This window comes from Lithobates pipiens, unplaced genomic scaffold, assembly GCF_037356315.1.
Source record: "Lithobates pipiens isolate NorthernLeopardFrog02 unplaced genomic scaffold, aLitPip1_a1.2 Scaffold_30, whole genome shotgun sequence".
Taxonomy (NCBI): Eukaryota; Metazoa; Chordata; class Amphibia; order Anura; family Ranidae; genus Lithobates; species Lithobates pipiens.
In genome coordinates this window covers 561,293-580,696 of record NW_027507791.1, presented here as the reverse complement: position 1 = coordinate 580,696, position 19,404 = coordinate 561,293, and positions in this window count along the sequence as shown.

The following is a 19,404-nucleotide window of genomic DNA, read 5'->3' as shown; positions in this document are numbered from 1 at the left end:
CACCAACTCGCCTATGCGTATGATCACAAGGGCTCACCTTATGTGTGTAGCTTTATCTGAAGACTCTTAAGAGTTTAGTGCAATGACCCTACTCACTCTAGTGCTGAAAATCTAGCACTTTGATGTCCAGATGTGCCTCACAGGCCTGCTCTTTCTGGTAGATTCCCATCCTAATGGAAACATGCCATGGAAGAAATATAAAGGCTTCTTTTGCTAAATGCCTGAGAAACTAGTTGTCTGATGTCCATCTGTCTGTGGCTTCCAGAAGCCTAACTAGAATTCACAGGGCCCCATAGCAAAGATCGTAAGGGTCCCTAAAAGAAAAACTGTTGTACAAGACCCTAATTGCCATTGGTAGGAGCTGAAGGACTAAAGAGGACATGGCAGTGATGATGAAATAAGTAGAGATCTGTGTACAGCACAACATGCAGAATGGGTCAACATGGAATATTAAATGAACAGTACACAAAATGAGGAAGTCTAACATAGGGAATACATAGCATGCTGCACAGATTTGAAACCATGCAGAAAAGGGAATTTACAGCACAGCATTCAAAATGAGGTGGTATGGAATATAAAATGTGCATCTAGCCAAATAGGGAATCCTCCACGTGGAATATGGAATGAGGCTGTGCAAAATAAATGTACAGTACAATACATGGGAATGCGGCTTTGTGAAATGGGGAACATACAGAATGAGGCAATGGGAATAAGGAACATTTAGTATGGGATAAGGCTTTGTGAAATGAGGACTATACCGCCGGGTAGAATGTACAGCATTATATATGAAAATGGTATACAGAATAAGTTTGTAAAATTAGGAATGTATGGCATATGAAATGAGTTATTGCAAAATATTGGCGTTTTTGGTTTACCTGTAAAATAATTTTCTTGCAGTATATCGCAGAACACAGATTGTCAGATAAAACAAAAATGCCTCTTTATTGTACATTTCGGGACAGAGTGTACCTTTTTAATATCCATTCCGATAGGGATGTCCCAAAGTATGAGGGGAGGGCAACAGGCCCCAAACAACTGAAGCAGAACAGGATGGAGCCTCAAGCAGCAGCCTGCAAGACTCACTGACATCCTCAAAGGCCTAAACATCGACTTGAAAAAACTTCAAGAAAGTGTTAATAGAAGACCAATTGGCAAACTTGTGTTATGGACCACTGATGTCAAATACCCCAAGAAGCAATAACATTCGTGGTAGAGTGAGCCATCACGAGAACCATGGAACTTTGCCCTTTTACGCCATAAGCTTGATGAATCCATTGAGAAATGGTAGGTGTGGAAGCTGTATGCCATTTCCTTGGGCCCTCAGGAAGCACAAATGGAATTGTATAGCAGCTGACTTCAGACAAAGCTTGGCTGCACAAACCAGTTGCAATGACTAAGACAGCCATAAACTGCAAATTTGCACAATTCCTCCAACACAGTACTGATAAGGGGAATCCCTCCTGCCATGCAATTGTATAGCAGCTGCTAGCAATAATCTCAAGTGAATCTGGCAGGCTGGTAAACTTGGTACATTAAGCCTGCCCACACATAAGAATCTTGGCTGGTTTCTGCTGAACTAGCCGAGATTCGAACCATCTATGGCCTGCCTAAAGAGCCTTCAGGAATGATAGTAACCGATATAATAGAAAATACGCTTAACATAATTTTGAATAATCCCCATTGTATAAAATGGAGATATAGATAGATATATATATATATATATATATATATATATATATATATATATATATATATATATATTAAATCTAGTCTATTTAGAAAGGACACAGGTTATATATCAATCAAAATCGCCTAAAATTATCTATATGGATACATGTATAATTCAGGTATCCAATCAATATTTGTTTATCTAAACATAGGTTAAATTCTTATACAGTTATAATCGTGATTGTTTTTCATAATACTAATTTTGTTGCTAAAAAACACTTCTACTTATGATCACACTTTCATATATACTTTCTTTATGACAAAGTTGTTTATATCATTAGATACTAAAATTATAATATCTCTTTTGTGACCTACAAATATCACATGAATGATTGGTACTTTGAAATATTTCTGATTTGCAAATCCCTCGAACACCATATTTTGAGATGGACTTTGAGCAGTCCAATAAATGTTTAGATTGCTTGGCTGTGTCCTCAAGTCCCTAAAATCCACACAATAGGTTTTGTTGGGTTTTGTCAGCTATTGAATTTTGTCTTCATGGGTGTATATTGTCCAAACAGTCTTCACTTGAGCACAATGGGGTTTTCTAGTTAAGGGTTATTTCCATGTGATCATTCCCTGTGCAAGTTTGGTGTTCTCAATCTAACCAACAAAATAAGTACACATCTTTTTGTTTGGTGACAAAAGCTACCATTGTTCCAGTCTCTTGTTTCAACACAGGGTTTGTAAAAGTTAGATAACTAATCCCCTGCACATTTGGAAAAACAAAGTGTGAGATCATGTATTTTGTTTTAAAGGTCTCCAAAAGGGTAACAGTTCAATAATATCAAAATTATAGTTCATCCACTTTTTGAGGCCTACTGAAATCTCTCCTCTCTGCCGCTGAATATTAAATGCATTTCCTCATGAATTCACAACAGAGCAGCCACTTAAAGTAGTAGTAAACTCTGTTTTACCGCCTTTTTTTTTTTTTTTTTTAAGGTAAGGTTTGTCATTGCAGTAATTAAATTACATTTCTACTCCACACATTCTTCATACACTAAAATCATCAACTACAGATTTGCAAAACAATTTACCACCATTAACATTTCCATTTAAAAATGACAACAAATGGTAACATAATTCTGAATAACTATAATAAGGCTTACCTGGTAGGCACTGTGAATATCTCCTAAACTTGCACTGTTTAGGAGATATTCAGAGTGCATGCAACTGGTGACGTCATATCGTGCCAGACCTTCAGAGCCTGCGCTGTGATTAGCGGCTCCTGCACCCATGCGCTGGAGTGATGTCATTGTGTGCTGGCCACTCTTTTAGCCGGAGTATGCAAACCCAGAAGGAAGACCGGGTGAAGATGGAAGCCCTGTCAGTGGTGACAGTGTGACACTGGAGGGCTTTGTTTTAAGGTTAACCTCACACAAAGTGCTAGTATGTGATGCACATTATGACATTGCCTAGCCGGGGAATTTTTTATTTTATTATTTTCTTTGAACTGCGCTTTACTACTGCTTTAAACGTGAGCTGAAGTAATGGCAACCAGAAAATCTTCTGTGTCAGCAGGACTAAGGGAATGTCCTGGATGAGTTCAAATTGAGATTTCTTCAATGCAGAAAGTAAAAAGTTGAGGTCCCATAAAGGCAGTGGGGTCTTAACCGTTGGTGCAATACAAGACATCCCTTGTACAAAGGCATGCAATCAGTAGCTAAAGAGGACTGCCAAGGCCAAAATGTGATCCTTGATTGCATTCAAGCTCAGGCCACCATCAACTTCAGATTGGAGAAACTCCAGGATGCAACCCATGATATTCGAGGATGAAGTCCCTGAGCCTCATACCAGTCACAATAAAGCCCCATACACACGGTCGGACTTGTACAAACTTTTCCGTGGACTTTTGTACAAAGTGTGTTGTCCACAAGTTTGTATTGCATACACACGATCGGACTTTTTGACAACAAACACGAACGTAATGACGTCACAACGTACTGACGCCGCTTCAAAAGAGGACGTTCAATGACTCCAGCGCCACCTTTGGTCAACTTCTGTATTGTAGTCTGATCGTTTGCAATGGTTCTGAGCATGCGTGTTTGTACCTTGTACAAAAGTCCGATGCTTTTGCATACACACGGTCGGACTTTGCTCCATCGGACTTCTGTTGTCAAAAAGTTTGTCCGTTCGCAGAGCCAACAAAAGTCCGATGAAAACAGAAAAAGTTTGTCCGATGGAGCGTACACACAGTCGGATGTTGCTCCAAAACAGCTAATTTGCATGTTTGTTGTCAAAAAGTCCGACCGTGTGTACGGGCCTTTAGACTTCCAAGTTCTGTGGTAGATCTTCCTCAAAGGGTCATTCCTACCCTACCTACAGCAGGCTAGGAATGCGCAATTTGGAGACTCCCCTGTATCAGAACCCTGGCTTCAACAGGTATGCTGTTAAAGCTTCGACCAGGAGAGCAATAAGATCTGGAAGGGTCCATTGTTTGTCCACCAATAATGTTGGAGTAGCACATTCTCCTGGGCGGCTGGAGTGATCAGAATCCCTGGAATTCTTTTTCCTTGGTATTTCTAGGTACAAGTTTAATGTCCTTCGCTGACTCCCCCCCCCCCCCCCCCCCCCGTTACTACTGTGCTTCTAACGGTAGTAGGGATGGGCCAACACTTTTATGTACTCTCATCCTCCTTCATGTCTTGGTACTCTGAGGAAAGTTACCGTTTGCTGGGTGTTTTGTACTACTGTTAGTAATGTGCTATATATTGTATATGCTGTGAGCCTGGGTATGCCCAGAAAGCTCTGCATCTTCTTTTATTGGTTTTTGAATAAAAAAAATGTCTGGAATGAAACTGGGGGGAAGGGAACTGCCTTGAAGAAGGCTACGATTTTTCCAAGAGCACTTATGAAAGCTAAATAAAGGAGCTTGTCATGGATTAAATCAACCCCACCTGAGTTTGCAAACCATTGTCTTGGGGGGAGGATCACTCTTGATTGAGTGTCCAGTATTAGGCCAATATTTTCAAACCTTTGGATTGGGACTAAGGCTGACTTCTACGAATTCAGTACCCAATCATCCTCCAGAATTTGTACTGTCTTAGTCACATTGAGCTTTAGAAGTGGAGCAAATTGCACCCTCAAAAGGAAGTCGTCAAAGTAATTTATGAAAGAAATAACTGGATTATGTAGGAGCCCCAAGACTGGAGCTATCACGTTGGTGAAAACTGGGAGTAGTGCACAGGCCAAAGAGTAGGGCCACAGACTGAAAGTGTCATTCTTCCAATGCAAACCACAGGAACCTTTGGTGAGGTAGGAAGATTGGAATGTGCAGATAAGTATCCTTGATCTCCACTACTGCCAGAAAATCTCCCTGCTGGAGGAAGGCAACCACAAATGGTACAGGTTCCATCTAGATCTTCTGCTTTTGTAGAAAATAGGATTTTTTTGTACTCGCCGTAAAATCCTTTTCTCTGTAATTCACTGACCGACACAGCTCCTCTCTGTAACAAATGGGTTGTTAGCCTTATCACTAGAAGACTAGGCATAGTTGTAACACAAGACTCAGAACTCTTAGTTCCGTCCAGGAGAGCGGTCCCTTGGGCTACAACTCTCCTGTCTGCAGAAAGACCTCAGTACGTCAACAAGCAGTATAACGTAAAGATATAAGGAGGGGCGGGGGCTGTGTCGGTCCGTGAATTACAGAGAAAAGGATTTTAGGGTGAGTACAAAAAAATTCTCTTATATTCACCGACCAACCCAGCTCCTCTCTGTAACAAATGCGACGTCCCCAAGCAGTGCCAAAACGAGGGGTGGGAAAACAGCATAGAAACTTCATCCACCATGGCAAGTGGGAACTAGTGAAACTATACCCACAAAAAAACAGGGTATCCTCAACAGGAGTGATCACCCAAGACCGCACCAAACTGCGGAAGTAATGCAACAGTGCATTAACATAACAGTATTGCGTTTTTATCGAAAAACCAGGAAAAATATATATTGCATAATCAATTGCAACTACACGGCCGCCTGCAAAACTTTGCGGCCAAAACAGGTATCAGTCGATGCACTGACGTCTACCTTGTAGAACTTAGTAAACGTATGGACAGACGACCAGGTCGCCGCTTTACACACCTGAGCGACCGACGCTTGGTGTCGGAAGGCCCAAGACGTTCCGATTGCCCTTGTGGAGTGGGCCGTGACCTGTAAAGGGGGGCACCTGCCCCTTCAAGGCATAGGCTTGCACTACCATCTGTCTGATCCACCTAGAAATGGTGGCCGACGAGACCGCCATGCCTTTCTTTGGACCAGCCACCGAAACAGTGAGTCTGACTTCCGAAAGGGAGCCGTGGCAGACAAATAGACCTTCTGAACACCAACCACATCAAGAGCGTTAAGGGCCACCTCCTTAGGGTGCTTCAGCTTAGGACACAGAGATGGTAATACAATGTCCTCATTGATATGAAAAGCCGAGACCACTTTCGGTAGAAAAGACGGTTGCAGACGCAACATCACCTTATCCTTGTGGATAACCAGATAGGGCGACTTGCAGGACAAGGCCGCCAGTTCAGAAACCCTCCTGGCCGATGTGATGACCACTTTCTGGGAAAGTGAAAATATCAGGGAGATTCCCCTGTTGACTAACGGCGGTTTTTGAAGTGCCAACACCAGGTTCAAATCCCATGGGGGTAACGTTGGAAGCGCCGGAGGGACTACATGTCGTACCTCCTGAACGAAGGTACTCACTAAGGAGTACGATACCAGGGGTCGTTGAAAAAAGACAGCTAAGGCTGAAATTTGCCCTTTGATGGTGCTTAATGCCAATCCCTGGTCTACTCCTTGCAGGAGAAACAGCAGGATCCTGGATATGGAAAAGGAGCGCGGATGCCATCCTTTCTCCTCAGATGTAGGCCTTCCAGGTACAATGGTATATCTTCCGAGAAGATTTGCGTGCACTCAACATAGTTGGAATCACTGAGTCCGACAGACCCCGGTTCCTCAACACCTGGCTCTCAATAGCCATGCTGTTAAAGCCAGCGATGGTAAAGCAGGATGGAGAATCAGACGTTGAGACAGGAGGTCCTCTCGCAACGGCAGTTGCCAGGGAGCATCTGCCACTAGACGCGCCAGGTCTGCGTACCAAGGACGCTAAGGCAAATCTGGGGCAACCAGTATTACTGGGATCCCCTCGGCTTCCACTCTGTGAAGCAGACGTGGTAACAGTTTCAGTGGAGGAAAGGCGTAGATCAGCTGGTACGGATCCCACGGCGCCACCAGCGCGTTTGATGCGTCGGCCCACAGATCTCTTGTCCTGGACACAAAGCTTGGCACCTTCCGATTGATACGGGAGGCCAGCAGATCCACGTCTGGTGTTCCCCACCTCAGGCACAATAACCTGAATGTCTCCGGATGCAATGCCCATTCTCCTGGGTTCAGCATCTGTCGACTCAAATAGTCCGCCTGCCAGTTCTCCACTCCCGGGATGTAAATGGCTGTCAGGGCCGGTACGTGTCACTCTGCCCACCGAAGTATGTGAGCGACTTCCCATGCTGGGCTGAGCTTCTTGTTGCCCCTTGGTGATTGACGTATGCCGCGTCTGACTGGAGCCTGATCGGATGCCCTTGCAGCCTCATCGACCATGTGGAGAGGCACAGTCTGCTCTCAATTCGAGCAGATTGATCGGCAACTTGGATTCTTCCGTCAACCCTGGGCTGACTGAACCCCCATCACTCCACCCCAGCCGGATAGACTGGCGTCAGTTTGAGGAAGGAACGATTTTCCGGAATGAATCACCGGGCACCTCAACCACCAGATCAGACAGTCTCTGACTGACTGGTTCACCTGGATCTGTCGATCCAGGGACAACTGAGATTTGTCCCGTTTTGTCAATCTCCTGCTGCAGGACTCTGGTGTGGAACTGGGCATAAGGTACTGCCTCGAAGGAGGCTACCATGAGTCCCAGTACTCGCATGCAAAAGCGGAGCGACGACCACTTGCAGTTCATCAGCAGTTTTACCGCGGATCTGAGAGTCTGCAGCTTGTCTGAAGGGAGAAACACTCTCGCTTCCCTGGAGTCCAGCAGCAAGCCTAGGTACTCCAGATTCTGGGTCGGTACAGTCACCGAGTTTTTTAGGTTCAACAGCCACCAAAATTCTTGCAGGGTCTGCATGGCGATTGCCACATCCTACTCTAATTCTGAGGCGGAAGACGCCCTCAGGAGATCGTCTAGTTATCCCACGTTGTCGTAGCAATGCCAAAACTGGAGCCAATTACCTTGGTAAAGACTCGGGGGCTGAAGCCAGACCAAAAGGAAGAGCCACAAAAACTGGTAGTGGGCTTCCCCGACTGCAAACCGCACGAATTTTGATGCCGGAGGCATATGGGTATGTATGTGCAGGTACGCATCCTGGATGTCTAAGGACGCCAGGGAGTCCCCTTGATGGAGTGCGGCGACTACTGAACAAACTGATTCCATTCTGAACCTCTGCACTTTAACAAAGTGATTGAGGGCTTTTATGTCCAAGATTGTGGTTCCCAAGAAGGAAGGGGTACGTCCAAACAGATTTGAGTAGAAACTCTGGAAGCGTTCCGATTCCGGAACCACTAAATCGCCCCGCGATTCAGCAAATGCCTTACCGCCCCCAAGAGAGCCTCCCGGCGAGCCGGGGATACGGGTATATTGGAAGGGAAGAATCTGTTTTGCAGCCAAGAGTGAAACTCTATATTGTAGCCTGTGGAAATCAGATCGCAGACCCATTGGTCGGATAACCGGGAGGACCACTGGGCTGCAAACTCCCGAAGGCGAGGAAACATAGGGAAAATGGCTGTGAGAGCACATGCAAGCTGCTGCTGGAGAACACTGAAAAACGTGTTCAGGCTTCCAGCGTCCTGAATAGGAGAGCACTTGGAAAATCGCCGCTTGAAGCAGACATGCCGCCCTCGCCTAAAATGGCCACCGGCCAGCTCCATGAGGCACAGAAGACAGAATGTGACAGAGACACAGCGCTGCCCCACAAAACACAGCAGACCCTCACAGGCACCTTTCGAAAGCTTAACACACCGTATCCAGGACACCACCAGCCAGTCAGGTGAGAGCCCCCAGGGATCTGTACACCTACACCGCTCAGCACCACATGCAGCATCCCCCCAGGGAGGGGGGGGGGAGATAGGGACAGGGGAGGGAGGCGAGGGACCCCCGAATCGCCCTCCCAGAGAATGCCCAGCTGCTCAGCCCCGCCGGGGCAGGGAGAGCTGTACTTACCAGTCCTACAGGAGCTGGGAGACATTCCATTGCAGAACTACTCACTGAACAGTACAGGGTAGCTGCTGGCCTCGGCATACTGTGACGCAGACATCCGTAGCCCGGTCATATGTACGCCCCGGAGCATAAAAAGCTCATGACCACCTCTGGAGCTGAGGTTTCGTCGTGGCCTGCCGAGCCGTAGCTGCGACCTGCACACGCTTGATGGCAGGACTGGGGAGACTACAAGGATAAGGGTATCCAGCCTGTCACCCAGCTGGCTGTTGATAGTTGATCAATGGATCATTCATCTTGCGCAAAAAGCCAAGCTTCTGCATAAAAAAAGCACGGACCGATGGGCCCGCAGGGTTCCTAAGTACCTCTCCTTTACTAGGCAAAATAAAACTGAGGTCTGTCTGCAGACAGGAGGGTTGTAGCCCAAGGGACCACCCCCCTGGGCGGAACTAAGAGTTCTGAGTGTTGTGTTACAACTATGCCTAGTATTCTAGTGATAAGGCTAACAACCCATTTGTTACAGAGAGGAGCTGTGTCGGTCAGTGAATATAAGAGAAACTTGTTATCTCTCTTGAGATCACGTATAGCACAAATGCCACTGTTTTGGTTTGGGAGCCTTGAAGAGATAGAAACCATGAAACCTTTTGCTCTCTGGGAGGGAGAGAATCACTCTTTGTGATAGGTAATTGAGAGCTCAAAAATGCACAGCTTTTCTTTTCACAAATCAAAAACATTGGAAAACATAAAGCACAGAGAGCCCTCGAGCCACAGGACCTGCAATCTCCTGCTGACAGGCACTGGTGAGGCTGCTGGGCACAGGCAGACTGCATATGATGGGCACTGGTGTCATGAGTCGCAAGTAATACCTTCATACACTGTCTGCTTACCTGGTCTGTGTCAGCCTTGAGCCTGCACTCACATCTGCATGGTTAAGTAATCTTCCTTCAGTGTGGCTCCACCCTAGCCTCCACAGGATACACTATTTAACACTGTGCTGTCCAAGCCTGCCTTGCCTGAGCAATATTGTATTTGGTTTCCTGTCTCCTGCTTACCGTGTGCTCTACATCTGTTTGTGTTACTGATCTTGGCTTGTTCTTTGACTATCCCTGCCTGCTTGTTACCCAGACCTTTTCGCGTGTTCTGTTTATTCTAGCACTCCTAGTCAGCTGAGAGGAGTGGGTGCTGGTACCCCCAAACAATATAGGACTATTCCAACTAAAACCTGCCTTTCTTCAACCAGCGCCTACCTCACTTCAGTACTTATCCGATATGTTATGCAAGAAGACTGCACAGGGAAACACTGCCCTCAGTCTCTGCCGATTCTCCTGACAAAAAAAAAGGTGGCAATATGGTGGGTGCTCTCAAACTCTACCCCTTCATCGCATCACTGGCACTTACTGTGCGCGCAGCATGCTTCCAGTGCTCTGTGACAGGGGGGGGGGGGGGGAGCACCTCACCCCCTGCATTTGGTGCCAGCATCCTGGACAGCCACACCACGGCTTGTGTCAGCCAGGCGACAGTATATGGAAAAACAAATGCATGATCAGGGCACAGTTAAATAGCTTGTATGGCCAGACACTGAATGACAGGAAGAATCAATGAACTACGTAGAGCGCTCACCAGCCCCCTGGTAGTTCTTTGAGAATTACATGGTGACAGCTGCAATACCTTACTGCAGCTGTAGTTTTCCCATTGAATGATGTGTCCAGGTGGGCAGAGCCCTGAACGGCTGGGTTTTTTTTTTTTTTTTTATGTGACAGCGTGTCTGGGGAAAAGTTCCCGGCCCGCTGTAACAACAGGGTCTTGAGGGGGTGTGTTGGGTTGCTAGTTTAGTTACATGTTTCACCCTGGATAAGGGTGTAACATGCTGTGAAAGATTAACTTATCCTTTAAGCCAGTGTTCTCCAAACTGGCTCTGGGGTATGCAGCCCTTTGCTTGCCTTTATCCCAGGCCTTTGGGGTACTATTCCCCCCCATTGACGTCAATGATTGCGCACCATTCCTCCCAATGACAACAACAATGGGGCACTATTTCTGCCACTAAAAACCAATGATGGGGTATTGCTTAGTCCCATTAACAGGGCATTTTCTACTCCCACCAGCCACAGCTTGCGCCCCCCCCCCCCCAAGCCTATAGGCCAGTAATCTGTCCCTTTGTTTAGAGCAGGAGTCTCAAACTGGCGGATCTCCAGCTGTTGCAGAACTACAGGTCCCATGAGGCATTGCAAGATTGACAGTTACAAGCATGACTCCCACAAGCAGAGGCATGATGGGACTTGTAGTTTCGCAACAGCTGGGGAGCCACCAGTTTGAGACCCCTGCTTTAAGCCATGAAACAGGTTCATCATAAATACTAGAGCTGCCTAAAATTAGCTGTCACCACACATGGCTCTCTCCTTATTTGAACTGCTGCATCTATTTGGGATATCTTTCATAAAAACTGAGCTTCTGCAAACATGCTCTCTTATAGCCAGCAAATGCAAACAATCAGTGTACCACATGGTCAATTTAGTAGAAAATCTGAGGGAATTTCCAAGAGCGAGGTAAATTCAAAATCGACTAAACCGATGATGTAGCCCCATTATTAATATTGTCCTTTAGACATCTTCCAGACTGATTGCATATATATATATATATATATATATATGCAAGACCAGTCCATTCACCTGTTGTCCTGAAAGGTTATATCCTCCACAAACGCCACTCCTCTGGACACAGCGGATCACAGGCAAATGTTAAAGAGCCAAGGGGAGTGGGTCTATACCACGTAATTTGAGACTGTAAACACAGGCTGCAGTTAACAGCTGTCTCTTACTTACTGGCTAGTGACCAGGAAGCACTAGTGTACAGGTGATACTCAAAAAATTAGAATATTGTGCAATAGTTAATTTATTAAACTAATGCAACTTAAAAGGTGAAACTAATATATGAGATAAACTCATTACATGCAAAGCAAGATAGTTCAAGACGTGATACAGCTTATGAAACCCCCAAATCCACAATCTCAGAAAATTAGAATATTGTGAAAAGGTGCAATATTCTAGGCTCAGTGTCCCACTCTAACCGGCTAATTAAGCCATAACACCTGCAAAGGGTTCCTGAGCCTTTAACTGGTCTCTCAGTCTGGTTCAGTAGGAATCACAATCATGGAAAAAACTGCTGACCTGACAGTTGTGCAGAAAACCATTATTGACACGCTTCATAAGGAGGGAAAGTCTCAAAAGGTACTTGCAAAAGAAGTCGGATGTTCCCAAAAGTTAAGTTATGAAAGTTATGTGGAAGAAAAAGGTGCACAAGCAGCAGGGATGACAGCAGCCTGGAAAAGATTGTCAGGAAAAGGCCATTCAAAAGTGTTGGGGGGCTTTCACAAGGAGTGGACAGAGGCTGGAGTCCGTGCATCAAGAGCCGCCACGACACACACGCGACACACACACACACTTCAAATGTCATATTCCTCTTGTCAAGCCACTCCTGAACAAACAACATCAGGAGCGTCTTACCTGGGCTAAAGAAAAAGAGACCTGGTCTGTTGCTCAATTGTCCAAAGTCCTCTTTTCTGATGATATCAAATTTTGAATCTCATTTGAAAACCAAGGACCCAGAGTATGGAGGAAGAATGGAGAGGCACACACTGCAAGATGATTGAAGTCCAGTGTGACGTTTCCACAGTCTGTGTTGATTTGGGGAGCCATGTCATCTGCTGGCGTTGGTCCATTGTGCTTCATTAAGTCCAGGGTCAACGCAGCCGTCTACCAGGAGATTTTGGAGCACTTCATGCTTCCTTCCACATACAAGTTCTATGGGGATGCTGACTTCATTTTCCAGCAGGACTTGGCATCTGCCCACACTGCCAAAGTACCAAAACCTGGTTCAACGACAGTGGGATTACTGTGTATGATTGACCAGCAAACTTGTCTGACCTAAACCCCATAGAGAATCTATGGTGCATTGTCAAGAGAAAGATGAGACATGAGACTGAACAATGCTGAAGGCCACTATTAAAGCATCCTGGTCTTCCATAACACCCCAGCAATGCCACAAGCTGATAGTTTCCATGCCACACCACATTGAGGCAGTAATTGCTGCAAAAGGGGCCCAAACGGAGTACATATGCATGCTTATACTTTTCACATGTCTGATATTGTTTTATGTACAATCCTTGTTTTATTTATTGCATGTAATATTCTAATTTTCTGAGATTGTGTTTTGGGATTTTCATGAGCTGTAAGCCATAATCACAATTATGACAAATCACAGCTTGAACCATCTTGCTTTGCATGTAATGAGTTGCATTAGTGAAATAAATTTACTTTTGCACGATATTCTAGTTTTTCCAGTATCTGTATAAGGAAAGTCTCCTGGCCACCAGCAGTTCAATTCATTACAGTGCAAAAATTATTAAAAATCCACCTCTCTAAGGGTCGTTAGCCACATCCAGACCCTAAATAGGATGTTTAACTACTTGCCTACTGGGCACTTTTAACCCCTTCCTGCCCAATTATTATACAGGGTTGCTAAAGCACCAACAGTTTGCGCAGCACTTAATAAAATGAAGGTAGACATTACAATTTGGTACAAGAGAATTCAGAGAGCCCTGCTCATTATAGCTTTCAATCGAAGAGGGAGGGTCATTGATACAAAAGGTAATAGCTGGGGGGGGGGGGGGTGAGCTGATGGAAAAAGTAAAACAAACAGTGTATTAGAAGCAATAATACTAATATTAAAGCTTCTTTAAAGCTAGGGATTTTCAATGATCATCTAAAGATGGATAGATTGGGGTAGGAAGTTCCAAAGGATGGGAGAAGCTCTGGAGAAATCATGGGAGGTGCCAAGGGAGCTAGAAAGCAGCTTGGTTGGTATTTTGAGACTGGATTAGTTATGGAGCTGGGAGCAGAGTTGTGGATGAATTGTAAGTACTTTGAATTTTATTTGTTGGGCGAGTGGAAGCCAGTGGAGGACACTGAATGGTTGGTGAGGTGGATGAGTCTTGCAGCAGCATTCATTATGCACTGAAGGTGGATAGTGTAGGTAAAGGTAATCCAATGAGGAGGAGATAACCAGGCCATATGTTAAAAGCTTGCTGGTGTGATTGGTTAAAAAGGGTGTATTCTAGAGATATTGCAGAGGCAAAGGCAGCATGATTTGGACAGGGATTGGATGCAGGCCTGAAAGAACAGTTCAGAGTCTAGGGCTACACCTAACACCCAGGCGTGTGGGGCTGGACTGATAGTTGTGCCATTGAACTTGACAGAGAAGTCAGGGGAAGGGGCACATGGGGGAGGAAAGGTATCAGTTACTTACCGATAGCTGTCTTTCTGGGAAATCTTCCAGGACAGCACACCTGAGAGATGAGAGGCTCCTCCCTACAGGAAACACAATCAATCGACAGCTGTTTTAAGTTCCCACCCTTCCCCTTGGTCCTCAGTTTGTAGAGAAGTAACTCCTGAACCGGTTCACAAGGGAAATCATTCCTCATAGGCACTCACCTTCTAGTGTTCTACAATTTTCTCTCCTTCAACGGGCAGGAAGTAGGCCTGCCGTCCTGGAAGATTTCCCAGAAAGACAGCTACCTGTAAGTAACTGGTACCTTTCTCAAGTCATCTTCCAGGACGGCACACCTGAGAGGATAAACAAGTATCTCAGGCCTACCTTAGGGTGGGGCCACTGCAAAACCCTCTTGGCGAACCTTGGTTCTGCAGTGAGCTTTACCTCCCTCCATATGCTTGATGAAGGTATCTTAGCTGGATCATGCGGCTGATCTGCAGGACTGCTCCACAGACGTCCCTGCCTTTTCCGCTTCAGGTGCAGTATCTAGGTGGAATGGGCTCTTAAAGATGGAATCAGAAAACATGTTAAACTTGTAGGTTAGCAATGTTGCCTATCTCACACATCTAACAACCATGGCCTATTGTGCCTGTAGGTGCTACTTAGAACCACTAAAAAGATAAATTAGAGACCTGTGTTGTAAGACAAGAACACTACATTGATCAATAAGAGGGCCTGTCTTAACACTACCCTGTTCAGGGAAATAAAACCGCAAAAAAGGGGGGGGGGGGGGTCCTGACAGACTACCTTTTTTGTTTCTTTTTATTTATCTTTATGTCAAAGACTAAAGGGAAGCCTACTTAAGGATAATACATTAACAGAAGCTTGATCCCTGGGTTTAAGGCATTTTTACGCCCGAGAGCCTACTTCAGGAGATTAAAGTCCCTAGCGGGAGTAGACTACCCATATTGCTACGTCTAGTTTTGCTAGAAGGACGAAATGAAAGCCATGCACCGAGCCGAAACCTATTCGATCAGGTATACATCTTTATACTTCATCCTCAGGCCCTAATACTCCTCTGAACAGAACTCTCCAAGTTCTTACTAAACAGGAGGATTCATTATCCACTTCCTCCAGTGTCCCATAACCCTACAGGGCTTCAACTCTAGGAAATGGTTCTGGCATCCCTCAATGTAAGGGGTCGAGGCTTTCTGACATGTGACATCTGCAGCCAGAACCCTCCATGGAAAAGGCGGCTGAAATACAAAAGGTAATACATGTATTAGTATCACAGATAAAAAGATCATAGATTGTGGACACGGCACAATAGATTTAGACAGAAATGACACAAGCATAGACAACAATGTTATGTACCTGAGTGTGACTAGCTAACCCAATATATCAAATATGGGAAGAGACCCAAATCTGAACCTCAATGTAGGCAAACAGTCCTTACAGTCTGGTTTTCTGATGTGCTGCCAAGATGTAAAAACATTAAGACATAAGCAAACCCTAAATGCTGCGTATTTCTGAAGAGCAGCTAGCTAGGTCATAACTGATATATAAATACAGAAAGGACAGGACTTTACTGTTGTGTTTTACTGATGTACAGCAAGACAAAGCTATAAGTATAAAGACAGAAAGACCCAAACTTCTATGTTGCGTATTTCTGACAAACCACCAAATACAGTTATAAAATCAATATGAACACCAACTCCCATGTTGTGCATTTCTGCTATGCCACAGGGTAAAATGTGGAACACAAGACAATCCTTTCTGTCATGCACTTCTGTAGTGTAGTTCAGATAGAACCAACACTGAGAAAGGACACAAGCAACCTGCAGCATTGTGTTTTTCTGAAGAACAGTAAGGCAAGGCAATATGAAACGGAAAGCACCAACAAGCTTCAATCTTGAGTATTTCTGCTGTTCAACATAAAAACAGACACTGAGGAAAAAAAGTACCAGTTACTTACCGGTAGCTGTCTTTCTGGGAAATCTTCCAGGACGGCACACCTGAGAGATAAAAGGCTCCTCCCTACAGGAAACACAATCAACAGCTGTTTTAAGTCCCCACCCTTCCCCTTGATCCTCAGTTTGTAGAGAAGTAACTCCTGAACTCGGTTCACAAGGGAAATCATTCCTCATAGGCACTTACCCTCCTCCAACGGGCGGAAAGTAGGCCTGCTGTCCTTGAAGATTTCCCAGGAAAGACAGCTACCGGTAAGTAACTGGTACCTTTCTCAAGTCATCTTCCAGGACGGCACACCTGAGAGGATAAACAAGTACCTCAGGCCTACCTTAGGGTGGGGCCACTGCAAGACCCTCTTGGCGAACCTTGGTTCTGCAGTGAGCTTTACCTCCACTCCATATGCTCAAATGCTTGATGAAGGTATCTTAGCTGGATCATGCGGCCGATCTGCATGTCTGCTCCACAGATGTCCCTGCCTTCTCCGCTTCGGATGCAGTATCTAGGTGAAATGGGCTCTTAAAGATGGAATCAGAAAACATGTTAAACTTGTAGGTTAGCAATGTTGCCTATCTCACACATCTAACAACCATGGCCTATTGTGCCTGTAGCTGCTGTTTAGAACCACTAAAAAGATAAATCAGAGACCTGTGTGAGACAAGGACACTACATTAATCAATAAGAGGGCCTGTCTTAACACTACCCTGTTCAGGGAAATAAAACTGCAAAAAAAAAGGGGGGGGGGGGCCCTGACAGACAACCTTTTTTGTTCCTTTTTATCTTTATGTCAGCAAAGACTAAAGGGAAGCCTACTTAAGGGTAATAGATTAACAGAAACTTGATCCCTGGGTTTAAGGCATGCCCAATCTATGGCTTTACTTACGCCTGAGAGCCTACTTCAGGAGATTAAAGTCCCTAGCAGGAGTAGACTACCCATATTGCTACCTCTAGTTTTGCTAAAAGGGCGAAATAAAGGCCATGGACCGAGCCAAAACCTATTCGATTGGGTATACATCTTTATACTTCAGCCTCAGGCCCCAATACTCCTCTGAACAGAACTCTCCAAGTTCTTACTAAACAGGGCGATTCATTATCCCCTTCCTCCAGTGTCCCATAACCCTACAGGACTTCAACCCTAGGAAATGGTTCTGGCATCCCTGAATGTAAGGGGTCGAGGTTTTCTGACATGTGGCATCTGCAGCCCGAACTCCTGGCCCCTCCATGGAAAAGAAGGCTGAAATACAAAAGGTGACACATGTATTATTAATATCACAAATAAAATGATCATAGATTGTGGGCACAGCACAATAGATTTAGACAGAAAGGACACAAGCATAGACAACAATGTTGTGTGCCTGAGTGTGACTATCTAGACCCAAATATCAAATATGGGAAGAGACCCAAATCTGAACCTCAATGTAGACAAACAGTCCTCACAGTCTGGTTTTTTGATGTGCTGCCAAGATGTAAATACATTAAGACACAAGCAAACCCTAAATGCTGCGTATTTCTGAAGTGCAGCTAGCTAGGTCATAACTGATATATAAATACAGAAAGGACAGCAACCCCCTTTACTGTTATGTTTTACTGATGTACAGCAAATCAAGGCTATAAATATAAAGACAGAAAGACCCAAACTTCTATGTTGTGTATTTCTGACAAACCACCAAATACGGTTATAAGATCAATACGAACACCAACTCCCGTGTTGTGCATTTCTGCTATGCCACAGGGTAAAATATGGAACACAAGACAATCCTTTCTGTCATGCACTTCTGTAGTGTAGTTCAGATACAACCAACACTAAGAAAGGACACAAGCAACCTGCAGCACTGTGTTTTTCTGAAACAGAAAGCACCAACAAGCTTCCATCTTGAGTATTTCTGCTGTGCAACAACATAAAAGCAGACACTGAGGAAAAAGACAGACAGCATTTACAGCTGCAATCTTTCTGGTCTGCTGCAAAATAAAACAATAACGCCATGATGAGTATTCCTGCTGTGTAGCAAAAGCTCAACCAGAAGGGACAGATAAGTTTAGGGCTCCCACACCCCTGAGACCCAACCTGCGACTTAGGATTGCAAGACGCATGCGAAGTCATACACTATGGCTTCCAATGGGTACCACTTGAGTCTGTGCAACTCCAGGAGTCCCTGATTCCTGGATCCACAGACCTCAAGATTACACAGGTCGCAGGGAAAAAAAAATAGCAATTTTCAGGTCGAACAAATAAGGGGTCCCCAATGCTGTGACTCCCTGGAGAAGTGCAGCCAACAACCCCCTGATGTGTATCCCTAAGATGCAGAAAGGTAGATCAATGAGAAACACTGCTCACTGCTGTGCCTGATATACAAACGATAAGGCAGTAAATATAGGACATGCAGGACACAAACATTCAATCTTTGTGTATGTCTAATGTGTAGCAATATACCAATACTGAGCAGAGATGCCACCATCCTCAATGTGTCTCTCAGCTGAGCAGCAAAAACAAAATCAGAAAAAGACAAGCAACCTTCACTGCTGTGTTCTTTCTGATATGCTGCCAATAAGGCAGTATATGCAAGACATAAAAAAAAGGACAGACAACCTTCAATCTTGTATATGTCTGATGTGCAACAATATAACAATTCTGAATAGAGATAGCACATCCATATTAAAGCGATTTGGCCTTGCGACTCAACATGTCAAATTGCATGGCTAAAATCAGCACGACACCACTTTGTGGTGCTACACGGATAACCAAAGGCAGTATATGTACTACACCTGGCAGGGGTTCAATTTGTATTTCTGCTATGTAGCCCAACAAATTCGAACCATTCATTTTCACTGCTGCCTTTCTGATAAGGCAGTAATACAGGACACAAAACCCCACAGACCTTAATCCTGTATATGTCTGATGTGCAACAATAAAACACTCTGAATAGAGATAGCACATCCATATTGATATGATTTGTCATGCGACTCAACATGTCAAATCGCATGTTTAAACTCAGCAGCCATTGCCGTTAATAGCACTGTCTGAATCAGCACAATGCCACTCAAATCAGGAATATCAGACTTCACTGCTGCCTTTCTGATAAGTAACCACCAACCAGACAGTAAAACAGGACACAAAGCCTCACATACAGAGCTCAATCTTGTGTATGTCTGATGTGCAGCAATATAACCATTATGAACAGAGATGTCACCAGACTCAATGATGTGCATTTTTGCTGTGCAGCACAAAGCCAGAAAGTACAGACCAC